This window comes from Amblyomma mixtum, chromosome 1 (genome assembly GCF_055824585.1).
Source record: "Amblyomma mixtum isolate Tamu chromosome 1, ASM5582458v1, whole genome shotgun sequence".
Classification (NCBI taxonomy): Eukaryota; Metazoa; Arthropoda; class Arachnida; order Ixodida; family Ixodidae; genus Amblyomma; species Amblyomma mixtum.
In genome coordinates this window covers 209,443,671-209,457,433 of record NC_143012.1, presented here as the reverse complement: position 1 = coordinate 209,457,433, position 13,763 = coordinate 209,443,671, and the positions used below count along the sequence as shown (strand labels likewise).

General features: G+C 49.0%; 1 non-coding gene across 1 annotated transcript; it reads right to left on the bottom strand.

Moving 5' to 3' along the window:
- Nucleotides 1-1,019: 1,019 nt before the first annotated feature.
- On the bottom strand, nt 1,020-1,092 carry TRNAV-AAC (transfer RNA valine (anticodon AAC)). The gene has a single exon. It is a non-coding gene; the product is annotated as a tRNA-Val (tRNA).
- Between the last annotated feature and the right edge of the window lie 12,671 nt (nt 1,093-13,763).

Genomic DNA, 13,763 nt, shown 5'->3' with positions numbered 1-13,763 from the left:
ACTTCGGTAAATCGAGTTAAAATCGAAAAGCTCTGTACTTTTCGAAACGGGAGCGAAAATGTCCACCGCCTAAGAAGGTGTTTCGAGTAAAGTATACTTGGCAGACGCTCTGCTCTTCACAAAAGCAGAATATTTGTCCTTTTACGTAGTGGAGGAATTTTTGGCAAATTAGCCCGATAATTATGAATCTGTAGCGCCACCGCTTCGGCACGCGGAAGACGACGAAGCGGTGGGCGCGCGCAGGAGAACGCGGGCTCGCGCAGAAGAGAACGCTCTGGACTTCGGCCTGGCCAGACGCTGCCGCCGCTGCTCTGTCGCTACCTCTTCTAAGGCAGCCTGAAATAAACGTGGCCGTGGTCGCCTCCTGGGCGACCTCAACACTGGCCTCCACAAATCCTTTACTCGATATTAATGTATCAACACTACGAGATGCCGCGGTGGTTCAATGCGTTTGGCGTTCGGGCGATGACCTCGAGGTGAAATCTTCGATACCAGCCGCGGCGGCCATATTTCAGTGGCAGTGAAATACAAAAACGCCTGCGCGCTGCATGAAGACAGCGCATGTTAAGAGGTGCAGATGGTATTAATTAATCTGAAGTTGTGCACTACAACGTGCCTCATAGCCCAAATGCATCTTGAAAACGTAGCAGCACGACAAAACGGGGACAAAATAGACGCAGGTACGACGACATATGCTGCACTTCGTAGAAGAAATACCATGCAAAAGCACCGAAGTTTGGGCCAGTTGGTATTGATCCATCTTGAAAACGTAGCAGCACGAAAAAACGGGGACAAAAAAGACACAGGTACGACAGCACATATGCTGTCGTACCTGTGTCTATTTTGTCCTCGTTTTTTCGTGCTGCTGTCGTACCTGTGTCTATTTTGTCGCCGTTTTTTCGTGCGGCTACGTTTTCAAGGTGTATCAATACCAATTGGCCCAAACTTCTGTATAAATGCATCTTCCGGCCGTTAAACATTACAGTAGCTGTGACTGCGGAGGAAGAAAAAAATGAACGTGTGCCTGCCAGGGATCGAACCTGGGACCTTCCGCGTGTTAGGCGGATGTGATAACCACTACACCACAAGCACAGCTGCATGGCGAGTGCGAGGGAGCTGCCGTCCATCGAACTCTCCGGCAGTGCCCTACTTCTGCAACCGGTCGCAGCGTTCGAGGTCCCGGATATTTCAACACACTCGATTCGAGACTGTACCGTTAGTAAAGCTAGCGCCTCCTAGACGACGAAACGAAGACTATCGCGGCATCCGAATTACGGCGGTCTCTTTTGACCACGTCAGACCAGATTTCATGGTCATTTATATCTGATTTCTATCGGCCTTGTCCCGGGTAAACAACGGCTCGCGATGATTTCTTTAACGGTACTTCGAACATGCTGCCACAAAAAGAAAGCCTAAAAGTAAGCGAATGCTTGCACCGAAATCTTAAAGTATTAAAGAATGACGCGAGTTCGTGCCAGCGCTTGACGAACTCATTTTCGTGGACAGACGCACGCGGGCTCAGAGCGAAAGTGCACGCCTGGCAGCTGCGTCCCTTTCGGACTTGACAATCGTGCCAGGAATGGTGATAAATATTCTCCAGGTTTATATTATATTATGGCCGCATTCCCTCAAGGCGAACATACAGTCTACATAGATCCTGTAATTTATGAATGCTTCTTTTGAAAAACGTCACGCGCATGACAGAACAGTCTCGCATCCAATGGAGGTGTAAGATGCCGGCTGTAGGCTGCTTAAACCGCATGTCTATTTAGTGAATGGAATATTATCATTAACTAAGAAGAATGAGGCTTGGTAACTATTCGGCTCAGAGAGATTTACAAGAATTTCAAGCTCAACTAAAGATTACGATAACATGACTGTTTTTTTCGGAAGCGATTTTTCGTGGCCGGACCATTTTGAGCAGTGAAAGGCTACAGCAGGCCTTTTCAAGTTTCCGTTCTGTATTCTCTCTGCCCGAAACAAACGCCAGAAAAGACAACTGAAGGCCGGCCGTACCAACACAATGATATTCCAAATGAGAGAAAATAGACGCGCAGTTAGCCTATACATGCATCAGAGAGGAAGAATGCTCACTCTAAGTAATGTATCATCGGGGGTAGATACGATTGTCGTCTTACAAGGTTGCATCGATAGTACCGAGTGAACTTGCTTCTCTGGCATTCATCTTTCTAATTTACATTAAGTTCGTTCTGCTACCGTCGTTAAGTATTGTTCATGGATTGCGACGTGTTCCTCCTGGTACTCCTTCAGGGTCCTAAACAAAAAGATCCCTTGCGATGCGCGGTTGTGGTAAAAATTCAACTGTACTGGTATTTCAATTTCTTAAGCTGAATTCTTGAAATCTAATTTTATGAGTTTCGTTTGATCCAGGTAATAAGTCGCCTTTTATGCGCTGTACAGGCGAAAATGGCCCAGCGTAGTTTATCCACCGCAGTGTAATAAGCGGTCGGCGCAGGACATTCGCGTGCAATTGCTTGCGCTCATGACGGCATCAAGAGAATCTTCCACGTGGTTCCCTTCTTTTAATGAATTAAGCGTACGCATTTGGGTGATGTGCTGGTTCTTTGTGCTTCCTGTCAGGGGCGCAGCCAGAGGGGGGGGGGGGGGGGGGGATAGGTTTGGTGTCAGAAGACCCCCCGAAATTTTTTCCTCCTCCACCCCGTCCTTTTGACGATTTTTTTTCGCCCATGCTATTTTCACACCACATCGATGTGTGGAAATGTGAAAACAAAAATAAGAAGACTGGCGGTTTATGCCCGAAAAGGTCGATGTACAGCCTTTTTCAAAAGTTTTGAGCCCAGGGGGCTTGCTTCTCAGCCACACCAAGAGGCTTGTAATGCACCCTTAGTGATCAAAGTCTCCTGAAAGTAAGAAGATTCTTGGTCCTGCCCACTCCAATCGGTAGGCCTCCCATGAATGCCACACTAGCCTTACTACACTGCTTAGAAGAAAACCCCCTGGGCTCTAAACTTTTGACAAAGACTGTACTTTGTCGCGGCTGTATAAGAGGAAGCGGCAGTTATTGCAGAAAATTTTCCTTCTTCTTCGCCATCGTACGACGTATGGCTGTCAAACGAAGGCACAGTTCACCCAATTGAACATACCTTTAAAAGCCGTCCGGCTTTTTCATCCTTTGCATTGTCCTCAAATGATCATAAACTATGGCCAAAATCAAAAAGCAGCTTTTTTTTAGAAGGGCCTCTGCGGCCGGGATTATGTTCACATGCATGGGGTAGAAGTCTTGAGAAATGTCATTCGTTCCCATTTCTGACTTGGCTGTAAAACAGAAGTTTTTGTGTTGTTGTATATTATGCGGAAACATCGTTACTAGGCGCGATTTTTCGCACCAGTGAATTTTTCTGCGTGAGAAAATGAATGTTCTTTACGAATCAAGTCTTCGGAGTCCTGCATGCAGTCGTATTTTTATGTAGATATTACACTAAACGAAACAACTAACCCTTCGGCCTTGTTAAAGCAGAAAAGCTACTAAGATATTGTTTGGGCGCAGGCTCTTCCTTTTTATTTTTCTTATCGGCGGCGTATAACATCCCCTGAAAAATATTTCTGGTTACGCCACTGCAAGGTACTTAGCACATTCTAAAGGAAATATCACCAGAAAATTACCTCATCGAACACCTTGCGCTGTTCACTGATCACCGTCGCCGAGGTCATGAAATTGTCGACACCGACCGTATCGCACCTTACAGCGACTTCGCCCTCATAAAATCCCCACAAGCTATTTTATATTTTAGGTGCCAACATTATACCAAGAACTTGAAGGCGGTTGTCAAAAAAGCTGACTCTAGTTTTTAACTTTTCTTCATCGGCAATGCGGTTCAGAATATTTAGCGTCAAAAATAAGCATATTTTAACTCGTAAAGTGTTTTCCCGCAATGCATATCTTTAAAATTGCGTAGCTCGCAATTGTAATGCAGCAAATACGGAAGCCGTTTGTCTGTTTTATGCCGCAGATGCAGTTAACTGATTTTCCGCGAAAATACCACGCCCAGTATTTTCCGCAATGTGCATTTCGGCAAGCCAACTTAACAAGCTCAAAACGTGTATTTTCGACGTTAAACATTGCGAAATACATTCCCGGTAAATAAAATTTAAAAACTGGACGGAGCTTCTATGTTGACAGCCTTCAATTTCTTACTATACAGTCGACCGTTGAAATCAGAAGTAAAAAAAGTTGATTAGCTAATTTAGTTAATCAAACGTTTAATCACTGATCTCGGTCACGTATTAGATAATGCCAGCCTCGCTGCGAAATACAGCTGCACAGACCTCACAGGAGTATCTCTCGCAGGTTTTAAAGTATCAATCTGTAAACAGTTAAAAAAAAACATCCGTTATACCCTGGGGCATACTGAATTTCATGGAAAGTGGTAGTGGGAGGGATTTGATATATAAGGTGAATTTTACTGCGAAAGCAATACTACTCCCAAGAACGGCATTTCGCGTTGCGGCGGCCACCTGGCACGTTTGAGCTTTAGAATGACCCCTGACGTCATATCATGCCTAGTGATGTCCCAGCGTGACGTCATACCAGGAGGGAGAGACGGGCTACCAACTCGGCTCGTTGGGCAACGGCGGCCGGTTGCCACGGCGCGCCGCGCTCTTCCCGCTAGAAGCGCTAGTGACGTTATGGCGTGACGCCATACCAGGAGGGAGAGACGGGCTACCAACTCGGCTCGTTGGGCAACGGCGGCCGGTTGCCACGGCGCGCCGCGCTCTTCCCGCTAGAAGCGCTAGTGACGTTATGGCGTGACGCCATACCAGGAGGGAGAGACGGGCTACCAACTCGGCTCGTTGGGCAACGGCGACCGGTTGCCACGGCGCGCCGCGCTCTTCCCGCTAGAAGCGCTAGTGACGTTATGGCGTGACGCCATACCAGGAGGGAGAGACGGGCTACCAACTCGGCTCGTTGGGCAACGGCGGCCGGTTGCCACGGCGCGCCGCGCTCTTCCCGCTAGAAGCGCTAGTGACGTTATGGCGTGACGCCATACCAGGAGGGAGAGACGGGCTACCAACTCGGCTCGTTGGGCAACGGCGGCCGGTTGCCACGGCGCGCCGCGCTCTTCCCGCTAGAAGCGCTAGTGACGTTATGGCGTGACGCCATACCAGGAGGGAGAGACGGGCTACCAACTCGGCTCGTTGGGCAACGGCGGCCGGTTGCCACGGCGCGCCGTGCTCTTCCCGCTAGAAGCGCTAGTGACGTTATGGCGTGACGCCATACCAGGAGGGAGAGACGGGCTACCAACTCGGCTCGTTGGGCAACGGCGACCGGTTGCCACGGCGCGCCGCGCTCTTCCCGCTAGAAGCGCTACTGACGTTATGGCGTGACGCCATACCAGGAGGGAGAGACGGGCTACCAACTCGGCTCGTTGGGCAACGGCGGCCGGTTGCCACGGCACGCCGCGCTCTTCCCGCTAGAAGCGCTAGTGACGTTATGGCGTGACGCCATACCAGGAGGGAGAGACGGGCTACCAACTCGGCTCGTCGGGCAACGGCGGCCGCTTTGGCACGGCGCGCCGCGCTCCTCCCGCTAGAGGCGCTGCATATGCAGTATAAAACACCTGCTTTCGCAACTTACATGGCTTAACGAAAGCTAAGCCCCCGCCAATTTTTAAAGCGAAAGCTTTACTACTTGCACTTTCAGCCTTTGCCGTGGCGCAGCGGAGCCACCATTGACCTTTAGTTGACCTCTATGTGACGTCATGTGTGACATCACGCCGAAGAGAAGGGCGACCGACTCGCGCCGTCACAAGCCGCGGCGGTGCCACCACCGGCGCCTAACTTCTGCGCTCTCGGCTAGGAGCGCAACAGGTGCTTTGTGACGTCACGCCGAAGAGAAGGGCGACCGACTCGCGCCGTCGCAAGTCGCGGCGGTGCCACCACCGGCGCCTAACTCCTGCGCTCTCCGCTAGGAGCGCGATTGTGGCGTTACGCTGAAGAGATTAGGCTCGACTCACGTCGCTAGAAAGCGGTAGCTGTGCCAACCACCAGCGGCTTAACATTGCTTCGCGATCTCGCGCCGTCCGTGCGCGACGGCGGTGCACATGAACGGCGGCCTGACTGGACTGGATTGTACTGGACTGGATTCGATTAGAATAGATTAGATTACATTACATTAGATTACATTAAATTACATTGGATTGAATTGCATTGGATTGGATTGTATAACAGATGCATCGCCACAAGTCATACCACAAGCACCACCACAAGCTACACTCCCAGCTGAACCATGGCGTATGTACGGATATTGCTTTCGCAATTACCGGGCTTAACCAAGCTAAGCCACAGTGAATTTTTTTCTTAACCTTTACAGGATTTTATTTTCACAACTATGAGACATACGTCGGTGCGAACTTTGCAACTGGGCTGCCCAGAGAGGTGGATGTTAGGTACGCCGCAGAGTTATGTAATTAGACAATTAAAAACTTAAAAATAACTAATCAAGATTTTAATTTTTCCATTTTACGAGACAAGATTATATTTCGAAATGGAAAACTGACAACATAGAAGGTGAGTAGAGTTTTTGAATTTTCTTTAGGGGCCATGTGGTTCCAAATATGGAAACATGCATGGAGGCTGATATCCAGGTTGGAGAGTGGGTACGAAAACGGCCGTGTACTAAACGGGTACACGCAAAGGGACACTTTCCGTAGAACTCCACTGCGGAAGTAGAGCATTCATTGATAGTGCTATGAAATAAAGGTAACACTATTAGCAATGCTCTGACTACAAGTAAAATTACAACACAAAATAAAATTGAATAATACTGTAACTGTACAATAAAAGCAATTTAAAATAAAAAGTACTAACTCTGTAACTGCAAAGCAATACTGAAATAGAGCTATAAAGTTCAGTGTATAGTTAGAACGAAAACATCTTCGACGGAGGTCCGTCTGGTTGGGTTTTAGGATATATTTGAGAGAGAAACTGACGTCAACCAATATTTTAATTTTGCCCAACGTTTCAGGACCAACTCGGTCCCTTCTTCAGGGGTGACTAAAGTGTGCCAGCAGCAGAGGGGTGTTTCCTTCGCTCTCCCTTTGTTACCACGTGGCGCAGTCCACTAACGTACGCAGAGGGGAGCGTTCCTGGAGTTCTATTCTTCGCCGCCTTTGGGAGCCGGATGTTCCATGACTCCACATGTCGCCTCTTGAATAGATTTGGCTTCACGTCCAAGACGCTTACCTCCTCGAAGGCTATCGGGTGGTCGGCGCGCTCGAAGTGTTCGGCGAGGGTGTTGGCTTTCTAATTCATCAGCCGCACGTCATTCTTGTGTTGCCTTATACTCTGGCGGAAGTTTTTTGTTTCGCCAACGTATGAAGCCGGGCACTTGGAGCACGGGATTTCGTAATTGACACGCGGTTGTTTTTCTCTGGGGACGCGGTCTTTCGGTCGTGGTAAGAAGCGGCTTATTGTCGAAACAGGTTTCAGAGCAACGTAGATTCCATATTTTCCCAGAATGCGTGCAAGTGCCTCGCTGGTTCCCCTCAAGTACGGAAGCACCACGCGCGCGCGTTTCGTTGTTTCATTGTTGGCTGTTCCCCCTGTCCTCTTGACGGCGACCAACGCGTTGAATGCAGCCACGTGTGTAGCCATTATTCTGTAGGTCGGCGAGAATGGTGGCCACTTCTGCTCTTTTCTCTGCTTCCGAGGAGCAGATTGCCTTTGATCTTCTCAGAAGAGAGGAGACGACGGATTCCTTGTGGCTAGTAGGGGGGTTGGACGTCCAGGAATGGCAATGTGTTGTTCACTTCTCGTTCCATTGTAAACTGAATTGAAGGTTTGACTGAGTTGAGGTGTGCCAGGAAATTTTCGACCCGCGATGTCTTCAGAATGCAGAAGCAGTCGTCAATGTAACGAATGAAAACCTTTGGTTTTGCTTGAAAATACTTGAGTGCCTCCTCTTCGATGGCCTCCATTGTCAAGTTGGCAGCAGTCACCGAGATCGCGGCGCCCATGGCAGTGCCGCTGGTCTGCTTATAAAATTCTCCTTTGAAGGAAAAAGCTGTGCTGCTTAGGCAAAACTCCAAAAGCCGTCAGAGTTCTTCTGGGATCAGGCTCGTCCGGGTGCCTAGGTCAGCGTCCGCTTCGAGGGCTTGCTTCGCTGCGGAAACGGCAAATGGCACAGGAACGCTGGTAAAGAGCGAGACCACGTCGAATGAAACCATGCACTCGTCCGCTTCCAGTTGAACGTGGGACAGACGCTCGGCGAAGTGGCTGGAGTTTCGCACGTGCGTTGATCTGTTGCCTGTTAGGGGCGATATGAGAGGACTCGGTGGAGGTAGGCTGAGAGTGCCTTAAGTGGTGAGGTGGTGAAGTCGACGATGGGGCGCAGCGGAACGCCAGGTTTATGGATCTTGGCCGTGGAGCCAAACCTGTTAAAGAGGCGACATGTGGAGTCATGGCACATCCGGCTTCCAAAGGCGGCGATGAATAGAACTCCAGGAACGCTCCCCTCAGCGTACGTTAGTTTTTCTCTAAACTATACTGTATGAGCGTGACAGCCATGCTTTGCACCCATTTTGTAGGGTGCAAGTGTGCTAGTTATAGGCAGGGAAATGCATCCTCAAGGGTCCAAATTTCTTCGCAGTGTAGCGCGACTATAGTACATAAACAGATTTCGAAAATCTGTTCGAACATCCAAGAAAAAGAGTAGTTCAACCCTCTTTGTTTCGCACGCGAAATTTCTCGTAATGGTATGTAGTAATGAATCGCAGCTCAGTGGTGGACCTAAAATGTAGACAGGTACATCGTCGTAGTGAATTTTGGAGATAACGCTATAAGATGCTACGTCTGCAACGAGCTCACGTGCCTTATATCATTCCTTTGGAACACTTGACGTGTTAAAACATGTGCATGCGCCATGCGCATGCGCCATTCACATTGGGCGAGTGAATGGTGACACCGCGTTGCGTCGCATAAATTTGATTTCATTTGGTTCAAGAACAGACAACCAAAATGCAGCACCTTAGTTTCACTTCAGTCGGAAAAACTTGAACAGCAGTTGAACAGTTCGTGGAATTGAAGAAGTTGCGACCTTCCAGACCTCCTATCATCGACCAGAACATTTTTTTTGGTCGATTCCATTATACTATAGGAGCCACGGAATAGCAGAATAAAATGTCGTTGATGCTCCGCCAATCTCCGAGCGCGAAGAGCGCCGCTGGAAGAGAGCAGCACGCGGGGATAGAATGGTTCCCTGGGGCATACCGGACAGCCATTCTTTAATTCGGCTATGACGTGTATCGTAACAATGGAATCGACAAAAAATATTTTCTAGGGGATGGAAAGAGTTCTTAACAGTCCCGGCTTGGCTCTTTTTAACCTGCAGGGGATGGCGAAGCTGGTACGCGGCGTCGCGACTGTTCCCAACTGTTACAGCAAATGCCAACGATGTAACTATCTGGAAAGAAGCCGCAGACAACCTCACAACGAATTCCGCTGTCCAAAGTCTCCAACAAACAGCTGACATTTTCGTCGACATATATATATATATATACTTACTCCCGCCGGCATGGAGGTTTCTTCGTCCAAAATGCAATACAATGCCGTGCGAGGAGGCGGAGTGAGACCGAATCTTCTTTACCATGGCGGGCGAACCCTTCCAGCGCTCCCTGGACCGATGGATTCGGTTCTCTGCGTCCCTGCTCACGAGTCGGGAGGAGCTACCGAATGGCTGCCGGCAGCTGAGCAAACAGTGGACTCCACTGCTTAATCTTATACGGAGAATCTCCGGCAGCTGTCGGGGGTGGGCATTTCAGCATATCGCTTGGCCGCTAGTGCAAGGTATCACAGTGGCCAAGGCGACCTACAGGGCGCTTTGCTTCAAGCTGAGGAAGCGTAAGAGATGTTGTACAAAGCAGTCTTGCGCGTCATCACTGGGCTTCCACGCCATAACAAAGTCGAGGAGGTCTACCTACCGCTACGAAGGGCTCCCTACTCTGGAATGGCTTTTTGAAAGGACTATCATGTGACTCCCAATTGGCTCTCTTTATTAATGACCTAAGCTCCAACCTTGACCTAAACGTTCCTACTGACACTCTCTTCCTTGATTTCGAAAAAGCTTTCGATAAACTACCGCATAAAAGACTGCTACTAAAGATATCGTGTCTAAATCTTAATTCGTTAGTATTAGAATGGCTTTGTAACTTTTTGACTAACAAAGAGCAATTTGTCTATGCTAACAATCATTCTTCTCTACGTAGTCCGGTCATTTCAGGTGTTCCCCAATGTACAGTACCAGGACCTTTGCTTTTCCTCATATATATTAACGATCTTCCTTCCAGTATTTTCTCTACCATCCGCTTATTTGCTGACGATTGTGTAATTTACCGCCCTATCACTAACAGTACTGACGCTTGCATTCTTCAACAAGATCTCAACCGGATCCAAACTCTGTGCGAACGTTGCTTAATGTCTCTCAATATTTCCAAAACTTGTTTGATTTCGTTTCATCGTCGGCAGATGCATACTCCTTCTAAATACACTCTTTTCGGTTGAGAAGTGTCGTCCGTCTCTTCTTGTAACTACTTGGGTATAGCTGTAACGCAAAACCTAACATGGTCATCTCATATATCATGAACATCGCTAACGAGGCTAATCGTACCCTTGGTTTCATACGGCGTAATCTACGATTTGCCACCCCATCCATAAATCATTAGCATACATAACTTTTGTCCGTCTTAAACTAGAATATGCTTCAGCAATATGGGATCCTCACCAGTCTAACCTCTCTTTAACCTTAGAAAAAATACAAAATCGAGCTATCCGCTTCATTTTTCTGATTATTCGTACTACACTAGTGTGCCTGCTTTAAAATCTAGAGCTATCTTACCCAGCCTTGAAACGCGACGAAAAATATCTCGATTGTGCCTCTTTCATATGTTTTATCATTCATCTTTAGGAGCATCGGTCATATCACCTGCTTATCGCCTCTCAAGCCGTATTGACCATCATAAGGCCGTCTATGCCCCCACCGCAAGAACTACCGCTCATTCTCGATCTTTTTTTGTCGCGTCATCCCGGGACTGGAATGATCTACCACAGGACGCCGTGCATCACATCAATGCCATCTATTTAAGAACACCATCAAGACCATTATTGTTTAACTGCCATGCCCATCCCTCATGTAATGCCCCATACCAGGGGCCTTTGAGGTATCAAAAAAAAAACGATACGGGCCCACGTGGGAGGCGCGCAGTGACATCGCAAGTTGACAGCACAAGGACGCAACCTCTTCATAGAGGACTGTTACGCAGCAGATTTTGTTTCGATACGCAAGCACATTCCTCTATGGCAGGATGTGCTTATGACTAAGCAGAGGCTGGCACCTGCCAAGACGCAGCGCCAGCGGCACGCCGCGCTACGGACGACCAGAACACGAGGCGAAAACACCACCCGGCAAGCCGACCTGATGTCACTTTAGGTGTGTGTTGACGCGTCGTGGTGACTCGAGGCCAGCACAGCGGCACTGCCTGCGGTGGACCACGCTGAAGAAACGCACACCCGGGCCCTTACTCTCTACATCTGTCCCGATGGCACTTAGTTGGAGCTTCAGGCCATTCGAGAATTCGAGAAGGACTGCATCTCGCAGCACAATAAATCGCCGCTCATCCTGAAAATTTTTATCAAGTTCACATACTGGCATACTGCACCAAAGCACTCAGGTGCCTCATCGGTCCACCGAGAAGACACGACATCGAACAAACGTGCGGCTTCACGGAGATTCCGGAGCCACCGTAACTATACGCTGGATGTCAGGACATGAAGTGCACCTTGGCCCCATCGTCTTGGCGGTCATCCCCCGAAATTTTCTGAGCGCTGCGTCCTCCTCCACCTCCTCCTGTAGACCTTTTTTTTCGCCCATGCTATTTTCACACTACATCGCTATGTTAAAATGAAAAAATAGAAACGACCATAAGAATAGTGTAGGCTTATTCCCAAAACAATGATCTACGTTGACGCGACTCTATAATAGGAAGCGGCAGTTTTTGCAGAAAATTGTCCTTCTTCTTCGCCAACGCACGACGTGTGGCACTCCTGTCAAACGAAGGCACAGTTCACCCAAATAAACCTACCTTTTGAAGTCAGCCGACTTTTTCACCCTTCGCATTGTCCTCAAATGATCATAAACTATTGCGAAAATAAAAAAAAGTGCAGTTTTTAAAGCGCCTCTGCGGCCAGGCGCAGGTTGACATGCATGGGTAGAAGTTTTGACAAATGCTATTCGTTCGCAGTTGCTGACTTTGTTCTAGAACAGAAGCTTTTGTGTTGTTTCATATTATGCGAACATATTGTTACTAGACGCGATTTTTCGTACGATTGCTTTTTTTTTTCGTGTGTGAGAAAATAAATGTTCTTTACGAATCAAGTCCTCGGAGTCCTGCATCCATTCGTATTTTTATGTAGATATTACAGTGAACGAAACAACTAACGCTTCGGCTTTATTAAAGCAGAAAAACGACTAACATATTGTTTGGGCGCAGGCTCCTTCCTTTTATTTTTTTACTGGCGGCGTATAACACCCCCTGAAAAATATTTCTGGCAAAGCCACTGCAGGGCCCCTAGCGCCTTCTAGAGCAAACATCCCCGGAAAATTACTTCATCGATCACCTTGCGCTGTCCACTGGTCACTGTCGCCGAGGTCGTGAAATTGTCGACACCGACCGTACCGCACCTTACAGCGACTTCGCCCTCATCACATCCCCACAGGCCGCCAGGATGGCGCCTTGTCCCCGGGGTTAGTTGCAAGACAGTTCTTCAGGTGGTGGTGTTGTAAAACATGTATTTATACTATATACAAGAGAGGTATTGCTTGGACCGTGCCTTAAGGGCCCGGTCCTCACAATCACTAGGAGGGATCCCTAGTCCGGGACCCCTGTGGCCTCCGCGGCGGCCCGGGCTCTTGTCACCAGGGCTCGTTGGTCCTGGAGAGTTGAGCAGTCGAGCAGGGCAGCCTCCCAGTCCTCTCGGGTGGGGTGGGAAAGCAGGATTGGTACGGCATGCTCCGGAACCTGGGCTGACGCTCAAAGAAGAATTCGACAACTAGCTGAACGCTCAGGCTCTCGGGATTGCTTTTGGGAAGTCTGCTGATACTAGCCGTTCCGACTGAATATTTCGATGTAGCGCCCCGGCATGGGACCTTTACTATATTGCCACCTAGTATTGCCAGGTGGCGCATACGAAGTAGGGCGACGACGACGAAGTAGGGCTCGCGCCGTGTGGAGTCTGTCGCTGTTGTTGCCCCAGCTTGCCTGGCCTTCCCTTTCGTGCCTGCTAATAAAGCCCCCCTTCGTCAGCAAGTACGTTACAGTCTGGTGTAGGCGCTGGGTAAGATCCCTGTATATGTCTAATACTCCTCCGCATACCCTGGGCTCCAGTCCTTCGCTGGTGGACACCCCTGTGCACCGTGCTAGCCGGAGAAACCAAGGCCTACCTCCCGAACACGGGCTTTTGGAGTCTGCAAGTGCACCCACCCATCGACCTGTTATGCCAGCTGCAGCCTACTATACCTTGCAGAATCCGCGACTGCCCAAACCATTCCATGGCAGTCAGCTCGAAGACGTCGAAGACTGGCTGGTCGAGTTTGAACGCGTGGCCTCGTTCAACCAGTGGGACGACGCAGCCAAGCTTCGAAACGTCTTCTTTAGCCTGGAGGATGGGGCACGTACGTGGTACGAGAACCGAGAAGATGCGCTAACATCATGGCATGAGTTCCGCCGACG